We start from the raw sequence: 14,739 nt of genomic DNA, 5'->3' as shown, positions 1-14,739 counted from the left end.
GGCACCGAGTAGGTTCCTTAAACAATTATGTAAAAACATCTCAAGGTCAGAGGGCAACTAAGCTTCTTAACTTGACACTCTGTTAAAGACATCCAGGAATACTTTGAGACTCACACTGTACTATCTCTGCAATAAACAGTTTCCCCACCAAACCTGAGTAGCAAACAAAATTATTGGGCATAAAGCATCCACTGTGGAGGGCATGCAAACCTACCATTCTTTGTTGTGGGACAAAAATGACTGTTACAGCTGCAGCTTGATCTACATCCCCTGTGTTCACATAGGCATAATACTCTCTGCACTGCATATAGTCTGACAGTAGGTATGAGAGTAGCGCGCCCGCGCGCGCGCGCGCACACACACACACACACACACACACACACACATTCCTAAGAGAGATACATTTCTACCAATAGGAGATATTGACAACAAATTTCTCAGAATGTAAGTAAGGTCTGAGGTTTTTTTCTGCCAGTCTTTCCTGCCCTGGTCCTTCATAAGGCTCACACTTACACACCATATTCTGAAAACTTACACTAGATTTCCAGTCTCCCATCTTGTGAATATTGTCTGAGGTACCTGCCAGAAGGTATTTCTATTGAGTAAAAAAGTAATTTCATGGTTACTTACATAGTCCCAGGAAGTCAGAGTCATTAGCAGAGTGTATCGATCCTAAAGCATGAAGCAAGAGAACAAGAGATTGCTTTAAAAAAAATGACAGAATAACACAAACACACACACACACACGCACCTCAATAGCACCTTTCCTGTGATTGATTTGATTGTAAAAGTATTAGAATTAGAAGTAGCAGGCACATGCCTACAGAATGTGACCCAGATGTTCTGTCTGTGAGTGGATAAGGCAGTGATCTGTAAAACCTCTTCTTGTACATGAACATAGAATATTAGAAACAGCATAACTTCCATAGCTACAACACTCATAATTTGCTCAACACACACACATACACACACACAGACACAGACACACAAACACACACATACACACATACATACACATATAAATGATTGGAGAATAATAGAATTTTGAATATCCATTGAAATAAGTTGACTTTTTCTCTTCCATAATTCTATTTTCTTACTCTCATATTAAAGCTAGTAATTAGACTAATTGCAGCAATTAGAGGGAAAAACATATACTATTTTCTTTTGAAAAATTCACACCAAATTATTTCCTGGAATTGCTATAAATTCTAGAAATAAGATGTCATCTATACATTGTGCAGGACTTGCATAATACTCAGTGATAATATAATCTTATTCTCTTACTGACTGCTTAAAAACATCAAAAATTTTCACATATTGCATGATGTTTTATATATTTAAGTATATGCCCTAAAATTTTATGCTGTTTGATATATCCACTCTCTGGATGAATTGCTTTAATCACTGAACTAGTCCTGTCACAATAAAATGATATATAGCCATGATCATATACAGGAAATATTTGGATTAGCTAGGAGAAATCAACCTCTAAACCTTATAATCTCTGGCTATCAATCAATATTTGAGCTTTATATTCTTTTTCTCAAAATGTTGTGGAAAGTGTTATGGTTCAGTACTTCACTAAATTTCATTAAAGAAATTAGAATTATATAGGAGAAAGCACAGGTGAATATAGTAACAGTGGTAATCACCATGTACATATGATGAAGCATCCTTTTTCAGTTTTCTTTTTCAAAGATCTAGAGTCTCAATCTCTGTTTCATTGCAAAGCTCACTTCTTACTCATTTAAAAATTAATTAATTAGATTCAAGCTAGTCTTATTAGAAGATTCAGAAGTGCATCAAAAGCAAATTGTTCTTTGCCACAAGCACTAAATGACATGAACTTGGGTGGTAAAAGACTGTCATGGGCCTTATACTCTTCCAGGATTACAAAACATCAGGTGGTCATCTCTTCCCAAGCAGCATACTCTAATTCATTATAAATGCAAAACTATAAACCCCTCCAAGACCCACTATATCAGAATCAGAAGAGGAAAGTTTTTGAACCCGAAAAATCATGTCTACAATTTAATATGCACACCAGGAGTTTCAGATGTATAATACAGATAGGATGGAACTATTCTTCAGTATAGGCACTACATTTTGTTCATCCCTATGTCTCCTACATATTACGTTACAAAATACCCATTTCAGGATCTCATATAAATACATTTTACTTTCCTTTTCAATATATGATGCAATTCTTTCTGAACATTCTTGTGGTCACAGTGAGTATCCTGTATACACAGTCCTAATTATGTTTACTATCCCCTACAATTGACTAGGACTAGAGATTTTTGCTTTTGAAAAGTACAGGAAAATATTACAAATAAATATTTACAAAGGTAGGAAATTTTGTTTGTATATCCATTCATAGTCACAATATGCCAAATTATACTACCAATATTTTGACATTTATATATATATATATATATATATATATATATATATATATATATATATATGTGTGTGTGTGTGTGTGTGTGTGTGTGTGTGTGTGTGTGTTAGCATATAATGTATGTTAAATACATTATTGCACAATAGTAGATGCTAGATAGTAATAATTTTTGTTGTTTGAGCATGTCAAATGGAGAACTTATCTTACATGCCAAAATGTGTAGAAATGACCATTAACAAGATTCTGATCATTTCCTTACAATTAATGATTGGTAAGATTATTTAGATATTTTCAAACTCATGAGATAAGCAGTTCACAACTTCAGTTGGTTATTTCACTGTTGTATTTAAAACCATAGAATGAAATAAATCCTGATTAATATATATTTATTGAAAATCTAAAATCAGAACTTAAACACATTATTAAGTAAATTTCTTACAGGATGTCAAAATGTTGGTATTCATTGCTCAGTTTATATCAATAAGAGCTTTGCTAGTTATGTGAAAATATTCAAAATAAGACTTCACAGGCAGGAAATTACTTATACAGTATCCTAACTAAGACTGACAGTGGCATCTAAATACCATGATGGTAATTTATATTTTTTATGTTTTATATTCAATGTTAATGATCAAAACTGACATTTCTGTCTGACTATAAATATTTATATTTAAAACTTTCCCTGAACATCTACAGGAGAGCTTATGTTTTTACTTGTCTCATCGAATCAAATAATTATAGATTGGGCTTAGATGAGGTTGTTACTTAATATAAGGATTTGCTGGCTTCATGATTTATAGAAAGCTACTGTTAAGGCTATTGACACTAAAACATGGACAATAATTTCACTTTCTGTAACCTAGTGTCCTAATCATTTATTACTTCCAATCAGAGTATTAATTTGAGGGGGGGGGAGGATGGATCTCAGGTTCCCTGGTGTTTTAGCTATCATTTTATTTCTTTTCCTGGGGAAAATGAATGGAAATTATAGTTTAGTAGATCTGAGGTAAAATACTTTATCAACTAAAATACAGATTGCAATATAATGTAAGCAACGGAAGATTTAGCTTCTTTTATTTTGTGTAGACAGCAGGAGATATAATAGAGATAAGAAGCCACATTCATTATAAGAGGAAATTCATCTGGTTTTTGTCAAATAGAAGGTTTGTCATGCCTACACCACTACTGAGCTCCCTCCCATTTTTCTCTAGCATCTAATCCCTGTTACAAACTTGAAAAGGATGTCTACAGACTGTCAGGGATTTATTCAGGAGCTCCATTAAATTCTGCTTTTTTTCATTTATCTGATGGACCCTGTCTTATAAAAGTCATATACTTTTTATCTCTGGGCTCCAGTATTAGCCCCAACAAAACAGATTTGCAATGTTATCTGATCTCTCTGGGATTCCCTGTCTGCTGAAGGTGGGTAAAATATAGCCTGATAGTCAAGCCTTCTCTCATTTATGCATTTCCCCATAAAAAAGTATATATACAATTATATTTCCCTTCAAATCTCTTTCCCATGCTTAAACAATCCTTACACAATGTCTGACCAATGTGAATTCTGTTTCTATTAACCAGTGATCTAAGGGTTTTAATTTATTAATTAATGCAATGTCGAGTTAATATTTAACATTTTATGATGGTTAATCTAGATAACCTAGAAATGACTCAATTGTTTTAACTCTACAATCAATGATTATGCATAGGCATCACATATTTATTTAATTTCTTTTTAACAGTTGCATTAATGGGGAAAACACAGGTGAGGACATTTAATAATTTTGAAAATATTTTTAAATAGCTAATGTATTAAATTTTATCTTTCAAATGCATTTAGGAAGAATGTTCAATAACCTTCATGTGTTAACACTTTAAGCACACAGAACCAAAATCAAATCCACCAGAAAAACATCTTAAGATATTACAATTATCCAACAGTGGGGAGAGGAATCTTGTAGAGTCCACCTCCATTAAAAAGACAGCATCAAGTGGAGGGATGGGGTTGTCATCCCACAGTCATAAACACTGATCCAAAATTGTTCCTGTCTAAAAGAACTGCAGGGACACAATGGAGAAGTGACTGAGAGAAAGGAGATCCAGTTACTGGCCCAACTTGGGATTCATCTCAAGGGGAGGCTCCAAGGCCTGACACTATTACTGATTCTATGGTGTGCTTACAGAAAGGAGCCTAGCACGATTGTCTTCTGAGAGGCCCAACAAGTAGCTGACTCAGACAGATGTAAATACTTACACCCAGCCAATAAACTGAAGTCAGGGACCCCTGTGTTTGAATTAGGGAAAGGCTGGAAGAAGCTGAAGAAGAGGGTGATTCTATAGGAATACCAGCAGTTTCAATTAAGCTGGACCCCTGAAATCTCTGACTCTGAGCTACTTACCATGCAGCAAACATTAGCTGGTCTGAGGTGCCTCAGTGAGAGATGTCTCTAACACTGGAGAGACCTGAGGCCCTAGGGAGTGAGGAGGTCTAGCAGGGTGGGGAGTGTAGGGCTTGGGGATATCCTCTTGGAGACAGTGAGGAGAAGGAATGGTATATGGAATTGTGGAAAGGCAGACCGGGAAGGGGTAAGGACTAGACTGTAGAAAACTAAAAGTAATAATAATGATAAGAATAATTCAATTAGCTTAATAATTAAAGTTGACAGAAAAACTTTACCAGAAATAATTCCTCTACTGATAATTTGTGCCAATAGGCTCTTCTTGCAGACAGACAGCCTGTTCTCAGTTTGCATACTCACATAACATAAAGGAAGACAGAAAACCAGATATCTTTAACCTATTTACCAGCCTGTACGTGAAAACTCTATAACCGTCTCCTTTTTCCAAAGTGCCCGGTGAATCAGCTGGTCCTATCTCAGAGCAAACTCAAGACACAGGGAGAAGAAGGATTACCATGGCGTGATCAGAAAAGATCATGTTCCAGGACATGCTCTGTCTCGATCGAAGCTGTTGTTCCTCTACCAACTTGGCCACCTTGCCAGGAATCAGATTTGGGGGCAATCTTCGCAGGAGGAGGTGAGAAAATGAAGGCTGATATATTTCTTCTCACAGGTGGATCCTTGTGCATAAATAGCCCACATCTGATCCCCATCACCTCCTCATAAGGCATTCTCAAGTGCTGTAACTAACGGACAAGGGTAAGTTCCACATTCAAAGTCAGCAACAATTGTTACAGCTGGCATAGGCCTGTGCAAACCTACACTAGACAAAATCCTAATCCCAGGAAGGTATTTGTGAAGTCTACGACCATCTTAGGAGCAATTGGAATTTGATATTTGCTGTAAGACACAGAGTCATTATTCTTTACAAGTTTGCCCCCTAATAGGTTGGTGTTAGTGCAGGGTAAGCATCAAACCCAAGAATATTGGAGACTCAGATAGTTGAGAGTTGAGGACAGGAGAGATAGAGGAGAAACCAAAAAAGTAGGAAGCTGTAGACCTTAAAAAGAGGAGAATATAATCAATGGATACTTAAGAAATTCTACAAGAAGTAACAAGTAGACAGCAAAGATCCTTATTTCCTCAAGGTGATCTTATTGCTAATTAGTGTGTCCATATACATATCAGGGACTAGATTGACTAAAAGGTCACCTGTTGATGACCTCTTGCTGTTCAACAAATTCATAGTAATAAGATAAAAGATAATTGACCTAAATATCATAAGAATGAGTTTGACTCTCTTTATAAGTTTCTAGAAGATCTCCTCTCAATTGTTAAATACCTTCTCTTAACTTTATAAAAGTCTCCTCCAACTACAGTATTTTTATGACTTTTTTGGGGTTTTTTTTTTTGGTGGGTTAAAAATTTCCTTGGGTGTTGAGAAGCTGTCCTCCAGAACTAAAAAAAAAAAAAAAATCAAGTGAAAAAAGAAACTGCAATATCTTCATAGCTTCTAGGTTCCTGCTTTGAGTTTCTGCCCATGACATTATTCGACAAAAGACTGTGCTTTATAAGGAGAAATAAAAATTTTCATCCCTAAGTTACATTTGGTCTTGATGATTTATCATTGCATTAGAAATTCCAAGAAAAAGCGTGGTAAAGGAAAACACTCAACTTTATCCTGAATCCTCCACATGAAAGTAAACCCATGCGTATACAGATAAGAAAAAATATAAAATGAATGTGAACACACATACACACACACACACACACACAGAGAGAGAGAGAGAGAATCAAAGAGACAGAGAGAACAACCAACTGTATCTGTATAGCAAGTAATTTGTTTGTATTATTTCTCTTTATAAATATGAATTATAAAGCATTCCTACAGACACATGTGTAAGGTTTTTATTCATCCAGGTGACACTTCCATTGTGTCAATGGTTTCTGCAAAGTGATATAAAGGATATGACTTCCAAAGACAAAGTAATCTCAGCTGAAACATTGAAAGGTGTCAAAAAGGATGTTTTCTTTCTTTTTTTTTTAATTTCTTTTTTTTTTAACATGAAATGCTTTTTTATAGCATGTTTTACAAGGGGAGGGGGTAAGAGGGTCCAGGTGGTGGAAAAGTACAAAATCTTCTTGGCCTGTGCCTTGAAACATGTCATGGTCTATATGGTACACTGCCTTGAATTATGATCTACCTGCTGTTCTTCAGAAGATATGGTACACTGCTTGAGTTATGGTCTCCCTGCTATTCTTAAGAAGACATGGTACTCTGCTTTGAGTCTATCTGCAGTTGCTAAGCAGGATCTTGCAGTTGCCAAGCTTCAGAGGACATTGTGCAGGTGGGGAAAGGTAGGGGGTAAGGGTAAGGGCGAGGGTCCTGGCTTCTGGCATCTCCCCCTTCTCTGTTTACTTAGAGAAGGCGTCTTATGTTCAATCCCAACTATGTGAGTTTTGAATTTGGATGTCTAATTATGGGGGGTCTTAGACAAGTTCACAACCCCAAAACACTGATGTGAGACGAGTCACATCGATGGTCGAAGGCTTTAGGCTGTCGACGATGGGCAACGTCAAGGGACTCTGATGTGGGTGAAAGGAGGGTGAGGGCCCTGTCTTAGGCCATGTAGGCTGCACCCACTCCCAGCACCACGCACTCCTTTTCGGCTGCATTGGGTGGGCCCCTGGGAAGTGGACCTACAATAATCCCGTCATTGGGCTAACTCACAGCCATCCTAGTCCCTTGTAAATGTTCAATTTACCAACCATTTGTCAGTTTGGGGTGTAATATTGTCATAAAGGAAGGCTCCCCAATGTTAGCGGCCATATCAAGGGTGGCCTTGGTTTAGGAAAAAGCCAATTTTTGTTGTGGTGATCAAGAGGCCAAGCTCTCTAGCGAGAGAAATGAGGGCAAAGCCAGGCATACCAGGAACCCTTCTGGAGGGCGTGGAAGTCTAGGGGTCGACCGTAGGGGGAGGCAGGGGAGCTGGCAGCTGTGTCAGTCTCCTGCGGAGTCACTTCTGGATCCTCTGCAATTTTCAGCTGATGGTAATGAACTTCAACTGCCTTCTTGATGGCAGCATCAACCTGGTTCCGTGGACGACAGGTCACGGGCGACGATCTCTGTCTTGCTCAGTCTTGATGTCATGCGCACATCCTCTCAATGAGGGTCCGTCCGGATGGGTCCGTGCCTCGAGCCCCACGTCTGGGTGCCACTTGACCTGACCGGCGGGTCCTGGTTATTCATGGGGGCGAGGAGGACTGCAACCTGCTATTCTTCAGAAGATATGGTACACTGCTTGAGTTATGGTCTCCCTGCTATTCTTCAGATGATATGGTACACTGCTTTGAGTCTATCTGCAGTTGCCAAGCAGGATCTTGCAGTTGCCCAGCTTCAGGGGACCTTGTGCAGGTGGGAAAAGGTAGGGGGTGAGGGTAAGGGCGAGGCTCCTGGCTTCTGGTCCATCTGGATTAGAACTTCTAATAGCAGGCATCACGGGTGATTCAATTTTACCTGGAAAGAAAAAAGAAGGGGATTCTCAGGGAGATTTCTCTTCCCTGGATGTAAATTGTTATTCATCGTATTTATGGTTGGGTCTGGCTTTGTGAGGGTATCTATTTTTTTCATTAATATTTGTGGTAGCCAGTTAGCTGTGCCTTCTGTGGTATTGGGCAGGCATATCAGTCCTCGGCTCCATAAGGGAACTGGGACTGGGGCATTCCCTTTATGGGTATGAGGGTCCTTCCCCATATCTGTGGCAAAGTTTTGTTGGTCTTGATGGTGCCCGAGGTCACCAACATGGTCAGCAAGAGATTTGCCATGAGCTTTCAGCTTTAGAGAGAGAAAAGTGAACAAGGCATGATGGAGAGTATTTCAGGGGGACTCCTTCTGAGGGGGTACCGTTCCCCCTCTTTTGTTTTTAAAGCCAATTTTTCAGAGTTCTTGTAAAATCAGGGCAGAAGCGCCAACAGTTGCTCCTTCCACACTCAGAGAGTCATGAAGGCCTTATTTAAGGATATATAAATCTATGTTAATAATCTTTTGTCAAAGGACTCTTATAGCTCCACTGACAATTAATCAGACTATATGATATATCGATTAGAAATAGCTTTTTCTACTTTTTGTGAGATTACCTCTCTTTTGTCAATTAACTGTTGAGGAAGTTAGGGTTTACCTCTCTCTTGAGAATATTGAACAGAGATTTAAATTCTTTTGTGGAGAGCTTAAAATAGTATCTTAGCCAATTTGCATCTCCTAGAAACTTTTGAAATTAATTTAAAATAAATAGACTCCCTTTTTTTAAAATCCTTTATCTGTGTGGGGTTTTTATTTGGTATTATACGTATTTACCTTTCAGTGTTGTCTCCTTTCTCATTCTCCCCCCAAATCCCTTATCCCCTACCCCTTCCTCCTAATTTTTGTGATGGTGTGCTCCAAACATCCTCCCAGTCCCATCTCCCTGCTCTCGAATTCCAACACAGTAGGGGATCCAAACTTTTGGGGACCTTGGCCCTCCACTTTCACTGGAGTCTAACAAGGTCACCCTCAATTCCCTATACAGGTGTGTGAGTCCCTCCCTTTGTGCTCTCAGGTTGGTGGTTTAGACTTTGGGAGTTCTGGTTGAAACTTTTGATGCTCCTTCTAAAAAGGACCAACGCATTCATACTTTGGTCTTCCTTCTTCTATGTGAGTTTTATGTGGTCCATATGAAGATTCTTTGAAATTGTGAGATTTTGGGCTAATATCCACTTATCAGTGAGTGCATACCATGTATGTTCCTTTGAGATTGGGTCATCTCACTCAAGATGATATTTTCCAGCTCCATCCATTTGCCTAGGAATTTTGTGAACTGATTGTTTTTAATAGCTGAGTAGTACTCCATTGTATAAATGTACCACATTTTCTGCATCCATTCTTCTGTTGAAGGGCATCTGGGTTCTTTCCAACTTCTGGCTATTATAAATAAGGCTGCTATGAACATGGTGGAGCATGTGTCCCTGTTGTATGTTGAAACTTCAAAAAGGATGTTTTCACTCATATCTTCTTACACATGTCGAGGAAAGAGAGAGAAAACCCAAACACAAAATACTCTTGAGAACTTTTCTCAAAATTATATTTTGAAAAATTTTATCTACTCTACCATAGGGTAGATGGTATCTGAATGCTATTGATGACTTAGAGGTCAGTCTATCTGCTCATGTATATCCACTGTACAGAGATGAGAGATTATGTCATACACTAAAAAATTGAAATTATTATGTAAAACAAATACATTACAGTGTTTTTTTCTTGTTTGTTATATTATCTTTGCATTATTTGAAACGTGTGCAAATAATGTTTCTTTCTCCAAATTAGCTTCATCAGAATCCTTACCATTACTCTCAAAAAGAATTTAACAAAGCTGTATCACTTTCTGTCTTTAAATTTTCCGGATTTTATCAGTCCCTTGTGATACAAAAGATATTAAAAATGGCAGGCAACATATTTTAAGTGCTACTGTTTAGCATTGTTTTGCTATAAATAAACAAGCCATTTCTTCCAAGCTTAAATAGGAATGAAATGTTATGTTCCTTCTTCTTCCATTAGTACCTGTGGCAACAGGCCTAGAGAGACTTGTAACGTTTGCTTGTTTTTTTCATTATGCTAGATATTATATTATATTCAATGTTATTTATGTTCAGAAGTATAGAAAAGTTCTAGTCCCAAGAAAGTACTAATGTTATTCATTACTGTGAATACAAGTACACTGAACTTTTGGATACTATATTTCTTATTGAGTATAATGAACAACAGCAGTAATTAAGATTCTACTGGTAAGAAGTGCCCTGAATAGTATAATTTAAAAAAAATGCATCACAGCAAGTCAGCAAGTATCTTCAATTATTTAGCATGAGTAAATTAATATTAGATTAGGAGTTATTAAAACCACACAGTTCAGACTAGGCACTACAGAAATATGATTTGTTTAAATTTGGGATCAGGGGTTCAGGCTCTCAAGTCACTAGTTTCTTTTACTATTATTGGTCTACCTTCCACCATTCCATGTTTACTCTTGCAAGTGAGCCAGTTGTATTCCTGCTCATTTGTAAATTTTACTAATGCAAATTTTCTGCCTCCTGATTGTATTAGAGATTACTAAATGCTTATTCCTTATGAGTGCATTTCTAGCACTAAGATTCCAATTCCCACATACAATATCCCTTTTTATTATTTGCCCTTGTCTTTTTGGCATATCAAATTCTGATATTGAAATATTGCCTAAAATATTCAAGCAGCTTAGTACTTTCCTCAGTGTCTGCACACCTTCCTTCTAGAATTTCACAGCAAGCTGTGTCTTATCTTGTCTCTTTCTCAAGTATCTGATGAGAGACAGCTTTGCAATTCTCAAGACATGCAAAAATTTACACCATTTTTAGCACAAAATGTTCCTTCTGTAAAACTTAATAGCATATAAATCCAGAAATGTGTTACAATTAAATATACTCACAAAGCTGTAAGGATATTATTTCTGATAGAAAATGTGTCTTTAGCATTTCAGTATACATATGCTTAGAAGTCACTGTAGGATTTTGCAATTCACAACCATTCATCTTTTATCATTACCACTAAAATTAATAAAATATGAATCTAATATTTGTCTGCCTGTAGTCTAATCATTTTGGTATATCTATATAAACCTCATTAAATATTTGAAATAAATATGCAAACGTGCTATTTTTGTAAAGCTTCCATTAGAACTCTAATACTAATGGAAGATAGTAGGTTTCAATAAATTATCACTGAGCAACTAATAAGGTCTTTGGATAAAGGAGTAGAACATCATAATGGAGACTGGGAATGCAATTATGCAATAGTATTAGTAGGAGAAAAAAAGCCACACTGCAGCTTGGATCAAACTGGGCTGAAATATTAGTAGGAAGTTAGGTATAAAAAGAGATAATAAGTTAGGTAATGTAGAACTTTACAAGCCTATGGAAAGAATGAATCTTCAGTCTATGTGGAATAACAAATGAAGTGTTCTATGAATCTAGATAGAATATTTGCCTCACTGTTTTTGCTGTCTGTGTGTTTGTGTGTGTGTGTGTGTGTGCGCACACGCGTGTGTGTGCCTTCTCAGAACTGGATTTACAAGTGTAAATCTGTGGCCTGTGTGTTCACTTGCTTTAAAATGAATCATCTGGAAGTCAAATTAGGGATGTTTTGTGGACGTATACACAAAGTGAGGGAAGTTTCTTCCATCAATCACCTTGCAAGTTCATGGTGCCTCAGCATGAATTATAGCCATGTGAATAAAAGTGCTCAGATTCCAGATAAAAGTTTATGGGAAATCCAAACTTTTGTAATGGATTAGATATGCAATATGAGAGAAACACGGTGACCCAGAGACAAAATCTTGAACTTAGATTATCTATATCCATGCGAAAAAATTTAAATAAATAAAATAATGACAAAACTGATCTGCAAGGTAATGAAAATGAAGCTTTTACTCAAGAACAAACTCCCATCCAATTTGAGAAAATAGAAACATCCAGGGAACAATAAAACTTTAGCTACTGGAGCATTGAAATGAAACTTTAATGGTAACTGTGAACACAAGTATTCTATGAGTTTGCAAGGTCTTCAAATGACAGGAATAATTAAATTACTATTGTATACTCAGTGCTTGGAAAACATAAACCCCTCAATTAACTATGCTTTTGAGAACAGAAGGTTAAAGAATAAACATGCTTCATGGAGAAACATCTAATTTGTTATCTTCTAAAAATAAAACCAGGGTTTTTAAGGGTGATATTTCTAACCTAGAAGAGAAGCAAGGGGGGGGGGGGACAAAGGAAACTTATTTTTTTTTTTTTTTTTTTTTTTGTGAAGAAAAGAGTTTATTTTGCTTACAATTCTATATAACAGTTTATCCTCAAAAATAGTATGGGCAGAAATCTGGAAGAAGAAGCCAATGCAGAAGCCACAGAGGGGTACTGCTTATTGGCTTGCTCTCCATATCTTACTTGGCCTGTTTTCTTTTAGAAACCGGGACCACCAGCCCAGCCAAGGGATAGTCTCAGCCATAATGGACTGGGCCCTTCCTCATCAATCACTTATTAAGAAACTGTTTTACAGACTTGCCCACAGCCTGATCTTACTAAGGCATTTCCTCAGTTGAGGCTCCCTCTTCTCTGATGACTCTACCTTGTGTCATCTTGACATAAAACCAGCTAGTATAAACTAATTAATGATAATTGACTGTTTCATCTCTTTAAGAAATAATTATCAGGATCTGTACAGACTCCTGAAATCCCAATCTTCCAGAGGATGAGCAGTGTGAGTTTGAGGGCAGCCTGGGCTATACAGCACATTGCAGGCTAGCCTGAGCTACAGAGTAACACTCTTTCTCAAAGACTAAAGAGAGGATAGTGGGGAGGAGATTGGAAGGAGAGGGAGGAAGCAAGAGAAAGGAAGGAAGGTGGAAGGGGAAGAGAGCTGGAGATGAACAGAAAAAAGTCAGAGAGAAGATGGGGCTTACTTTCCTTTATTTAAAACTCAGATTGGGAAAGAATTGAATTTATGTTGCATGTTTTTGGTGGGAAATTTGTTTTGGAACCATTTTTATGAATTAAAATACTAGAGCTGGACATTGTGGTATACTCCTGCAGTCCCAGCGACAGGGACACTGAGAGCAGGGGCTGCCACAATTTCAAGGCCAGGTGGGCTACATCGAAGCATGGGTGAGGGGCAGACAGGGCAGATCTGTGGTGGAGGAGGATAAATACGAACAGGTGTGACAGACATGGAATGAACGCCAGGAGAAACAAGACAATTTTAAATGACAAATCTTAGGAATACATGATCAGGGACATTGTTTTTAACTGTAGACTTTTATAGAGGAAAAAATATAAAATGAAAATAAATATGTTCAGATCAGAACTGGTGACTAGAAGAGACTGGCCTAGAAACCACGAGCCTGAAGTTCAAGGCTGAGACAAAGAAAGTCAGCATTGCAAAGTCTGATGAGCTATGGAGGCAGTCTTCACATGAACAGGCCAGAGCTAGGTACGGTGAAGGCAATGTAGGCACTGTCTTCCATTCAAGTAAGACTCGGGAGCGAGAATTCCGAAAGCTGGGAAGGGAAGGATGAGGATGAGCCGTGAGGGACACTGAGAGAGAAGAGGGCAGCCTGCCCTTTCCCCATTAGGCTAGGTCTAATACTCAGGACTCAAAACATCAGAGAATGACATGCAGAGTTTCACATCAATGCGTACAGCAATTCTACTCAACCATAAATGACATTTCCATGTGCAGCCCTCTCTAGTCCCACCCGCATTAGATTTACCCAGGAAACTTATTTTTTTAGAAGTTTTTTTTTTTTTTCCAAATACATTCTTTTTTGAGAATCAATTATTTTGTCAAAGAAAGGAAAGGAAAATGTTTATATAAAAATCTTTAAAATCATATACACATTTATTACTACTATTAAATACACCATAAGAATTAACAATCTTAAGCAAGGTGGTATTTGTTTTTGTTTGTTTGAATAAATGTACATGAAATTCACTTCTCAAAGTAAAAATATGAATATTTTCCTTTCTGGGATGTTTAAAGGATAGACACAGGCTTCACTTCCTCCAAACACAACCTCTTCAGTCAAACACTTAGGAGATAAAAACATTTTCAGCAGCATTTTTTAGTCCATACGAAAGTGTCTAAACAACTCACTCAGGTGAAATGCTCATTCCTATCCCTGTCTCATTAAATCTGGGGAGCTATTTGTGGAAAGTTTTTTTTCTATGAGACTAATCCTTTAAACCTTTGAAACCATTCCACTCAGATTGCCCATAAATATAACACATTAATATTTTTAACGCCTGAGAACAGTGTTGTAAGTCCCCCTCTCCCCCAGCCCACTCTCTAGTTCATCTAGTTCAGTTTGCAGCTCTATT

Source organism: Grammomys surdaster, unplaced genomic scaffold, assembly GCF_004785775.1.
Source record: "Grammomys surdaster isolate TR1022 unplaced genomic scaffold, NIH_TR_1.0 196, whole genome shotgun sequence".
In the NCBI taxonomy this organism is placed as follows: domain Eukaryota; kingdom Metazoa; phylum Chordata; class Mammalia; order Rodentia; family Muridae; genus Grammomys; species Grammomys surdaster.
The sequence above is the reverse complement of the archived record's forward strand: the minus strand, read 5'-3'. Positions refer to the sequence as shown.